We start from the raw sequence: 4,462 nt of genomic DNA, 5'->3' as shown, positions 1-4,462 counted from the left end.
TTTTTCCTTACACACATTAAAACATATGCACCATCAAAATGAAAAATGCTGTTATTTAAAATACCCTAGGGGGAAAAAAGATAGAACAAGATTGGAAAATACTCCAGGAAAATATAAGATAGAACAATACTGGCAAAACATCGATCATGATGAAACCAGATATTGAATGCCTGGGGCTGTACTGTTTTTTAATGTTACGGGTCTCTGACATTTGCATAAAAGTGTAAAACATACTTATCAAACCTGGAGTGGGGGAGGGGCATGTTCTCACCCAGAGACCAGTAACATCTCACATTCCCCAGAGAAGCTGTCACACTCTGGGAAACCCTAGCCCATAATACCTGCTAGAAGGTCAGCTTCAAGGGGACAAACACTCAGGCTTCATTCTTTCACATGGGCTGCATCCCCTGTGCTTAGAACAGTAAGTCACAGATGTAAAAGCCCTATTTAAGTTTGCTGAATCGATGAATGAGTGATTATCAAGTCTCTCATCTCCCTTGTGGCTTCTGGCTCTGTCTCTGGATGCCCTACGACTGCTAACTCTCCCTAGAGCATGGGCAATAAATTAACTCAGAAATTTTCACCCCAAAATGACTGGGGCTGCAAAAATCGGCCCCCTCTGAGGAGCTCCAGCTCCTTTTCTTTTACTGTTACACCATGTGGTTTCCGTTACTGTGAAAAACACCTAGAAAGTTGCAACGAAAACTCACAATCCCACTAGTGGGCACTGGACGTGTTCTGCTAAATGCGGCCATGTCTTAGATGCTGTTACTTGGCCACGGGCTTTTATGTCTCTGGTCAGAGACTCCCTTGCAGGTGCTGTTGAGAAAAGTTTTATAACCAATGTCTCCAATGGCGTAAGTGCCATGGGCCTGGGGCAGGAGAAAGGAGGGAGGGGGGCTCGGGAGTCAGAATCGACCTTGTGCTTTAGGACTGTGTCCTGTACCTGAACTCAACTCGGACGGTGCCGGCTGTCAGCTGCGGGAGCACAGCCGCTCCCACGCACACCTGGCAGGCAGCCGGTGCTACCTACTCTCCGAAGACGGTCTCTGGGGTATTCTGGGATCAGATTCGGGTACCAAATTAGGTGTCTCAATGAAAGGCTGAACACACTAGAAGTCTAAATCTACCCAGGAGGAGAGAAAGACCTGGGCGGGATCGCTTTTTTGTGTATATAATTAAAAGGTGGTGAACATGTGCTGCGTTATTAGACAAAACAATTAGTATTATGCAAAAATACCGTTTCAATTACATCATTTTTTTCCTTTACTGGAGTATATGTGCCAAGTTTCTATTAAATATCCGTATACCTTCTGACTCTTAGGTATTCAGTGTAGCTCTTTGGAATATATCAACAGTAAAAGCGATTATACGGGGGAGCCTGGGTGGCTCAGTCGGTTAGGCGTCTGACTCTTGATCTTAGCTCAGGTCATGATCTCACGGTTTGTGAGTTCGAACCCTGTGTAAGGCTCTGCGTTGACAGCAAGGAGCCTGTTTGGGGTTATCTCTCTCCCTCGCTTCTGCCCCTCCCCCGCGAATAACATAAACATTAAAAAAAACTTAAAGAGATGATACGACTAACTTAAAGATCCCAAACACCAGAAACAGTTTTTTTTAAAAGTCTGAGCAATTAGAGCAACTGGGCCACAGAATATAAATACAGAAATTAAGCGTCTAGTACCTCAATCTCTATTCTGGGAAAAGCTTTCTCTCTGTGCTTATAGCACAAGAACAGCCCATCACATCATTTTCACGGAACTTTCTAAGAGGTGACGTGGACGCAGGGTTGGTGGCTCTGCAGCCCTCTAATTAGGACTAGTTCCATAGGATCCACGCTCAGATGCTCGACTGAGCCAATGGACGACCCACGGCAAAGCTGAGGACGGGACGGTCCCATGGCTTGTGTCATAAATTAAACCTAAAGCACCTTTCCAAGGAAGCGATCAGCAGACAATGGTCAGCTTACAAATTCTACACAGAAATGAAGTACAGGAATGGCCCAGGGACAAATGAAAAGGGGCACAACCGCACTTGTGTTGATGGAATTAAAGGTAAAATTGTACTTTCTCACCTCTCCACTGGCCTGTTGAGAGAGCCTCCTAACAGCAGAGGAGCGTTCTCGCTGAATTCGCCCTCTCTTGCAGCGCTGCAGAATTCTCCTTCCGTTCTTGCCCGCAGAGCAATCTTCTAGAAACAGAAAATCAAGCTGTCTTTCCACTGCTTGCAACCTGGCTTCCCAGTTTTGTTTGTTTTGGTTTTAAAGTTTATTTTTGAGAGACACAGAGATCGAGAGTACGTGCGTGTGCATGTGCGTGTGTGTGTGTGTGTGTGTGTATGTGTGTGGTGTGTGTGAATGAGCAGGAAAGGGGCAGAGAGAGAGAGGGAGACAGGATTCTAAGCAGGCTCTACGATCTCAGCACAGAGTCCCACGCAGGAATCGAACTCACAAGTTGTGAGATTATGACCTGAGCTGAAACCAACAGTCAGACACTTAACTGACTGAGCCCCCAGGTATATTTAAATACAAGCTGCAACATACCTTCACATAACTTGAATGTAAATTACATGGCGCTGCAACATTTTGCATTTACCACATCTTAGAAATCTTTTCAGTTAGCACACAGCGATGGGTCTCTGGCTTTGCAGCTGCTATGAAGCATTAGACAGCCTACAGTTCCTTGATCTAGTCTCCTTGTTATTGTTTTTAAATGTTTTATCTCTAAGAGAGAGCACAAGTGGGGAAGGGGCCGAGAAGGGGGACAGAGGATCCCAAGCAACTCTGCATGGATGCAGAGCTTGAACTCACCAACCGGGAGATCACGACCTGAGCGGAAGCTAGAAGCTCAACCGTTCTCCCAACCCAGGTGCCCCAGCCATTCTCTGATTAGTGACTATTTAGCTAGTTAATAATTTTCTGCTGTTGCATATAAACAGGGCTGAAGAGACCATCCTGCATACGCCTGCTTGTTTTACGTTGAGAGTTTGTCTTCAGACACTGCAAACCAGTTTTATAAAACGTTGACAGCCACTGCCTTGTGGCTTTCCAAGCTAACTGTGGGCACACACCCCCGTGGAGTGTGAGTTCCATTTACTCACACCTTTGCCAATATTTGCTTCTCAGTGTTCTGGACTGCCCATTCCTGCGACTCACACCATTCTTTAATTCTAGGAAATTCTTGTGTATTCTTTCTTGAATCATTTCTTTAAATACAGTATCGCTCCACCCTCTCCACTTTCTGTGTGAATGGCAGAACTCTGAATCTACACCTTATGTTTCTGGAGTTTCCTACTTACCAGTTTTTCCCCACTGCATGGTGGAAAGGAGGATTTCTTGGCTCAGTCTTCCAAGTTACCAACGTGCTCTTGGGCAGTGTGCAGTCCTTGCTTGCACCATGGGGTTGCCTCCTTGCTACACTGCCCCCGACCCCTGCGCCTGTGGCAGGGGGCCCCAGAGGGCATGGCCTGGAGCACAGGTGCGTGGCCGGATGTGCAGAGTGCAGAGCGCACGCGCGTGGCCCGGGTCCAGGGCTCGACCGTCAGCAGCCGGGTCTTGCCCAGCGGCCATGGGGGCATCGGGCGGCTCTTGCATGCGGTGATCAGGGGCGCCCGGGGCTCCGGCAAGCACACCCTGGCTTTGCGCGTCACCAAACACTTACAACTGAAAAGGTTCTCCGGCGGGGACCTGATCCGAGACAACGTGCTGAGGGACACAGAGATCGGTGTGCTGGCCAAGGTCTTCACGGACCAGGGGAAGCTCATCCCGGATGACGTCATAACCAGGGTAGGCCTTCGCGAGCTGAAAAATTTGAGCAAGGAGAGCTGGCTGTTGGTGTTTTCCCCAGAACACTGTGACAAGCTGAGGCCCTGGATAGAGTTTATCAGATACACCTGGTGTTGAACCTGAACGTACCCTCTGAGGTCACCAGGCAACGCCTCTCTGCTCGCTGGATTCGTCCAAGCAGCAAGCGCGTTTACAACCTCGAATTCAAACCTTCCAAAGTGGCTGGCGTGGGTGATTTGACCGGGGAGCCTCTCCTTCAGGAAGACAGACCAGAGACATGCTCAAGAGGTTGAAGGTTTATGAGGACCAAACCTGTCCTGGAATATTACCAGGAAAAAGGGGTGTCGGCAACATTCTCCAGAACAGAGACCAACAAGATCTGGGCCTGTATGCATGCTTTCCTGCAAATAAAAGTTCCGCAAATAGCCCAGAAAACATCGGTTACTCCGTGCGGACAAATGCCGGCTGGCAATTAGCAAGATGAGCAGAATCTCTTCCTCTTTTCGTTCACAAGTTCCTTGTTCTCAGTGCTCCACCATGTATGCATTCCTTGAAAGTTATATTAGTTTCATCTCTGTGGATGTTATTTTGGATGCTAAGGATCCGCCAGAGGAGTCTCATGCTGAGATTTGTTTTTTGAAATTGCCTAGTGTGTTTTATCCAGCAATGGGGGCGCAATGC

General features: G+C 47.8%; 1 pseudogene; it reads left to right on the top strand.

Moving 5' to 3' along the window:
- Positions 1-3,457: 3,457 nt before the first annotated feature.
- Positions 3,458-4,257, top strand: LOC115293341 (annotated as a pseudogene).
- The last annotated feature ends 205 nt before the right edge of the window (positions 4,258-4,462 follow it).

Source organism: Suricata suricatta, chromosome 6 (genome assembly GCF_006229205.1).
Source record: "Suricata suricatta isolate VVHF042 chromosome 6, meerkat_22Aug2017_6uvM2_HiC, whole genome shotgun sequence".
Taxonomy (NCBI): domain Eukaryota; kingdom Metazoa; phylum Chordata; class Mammalia; order Carnivora; family Herpestidae; genus Suricata; species Suricata suricatta.
Note: the sequence above shows the minus strand (reverse complement) of the source record. Positions and strands in the feature narration are given on the sequence as shown.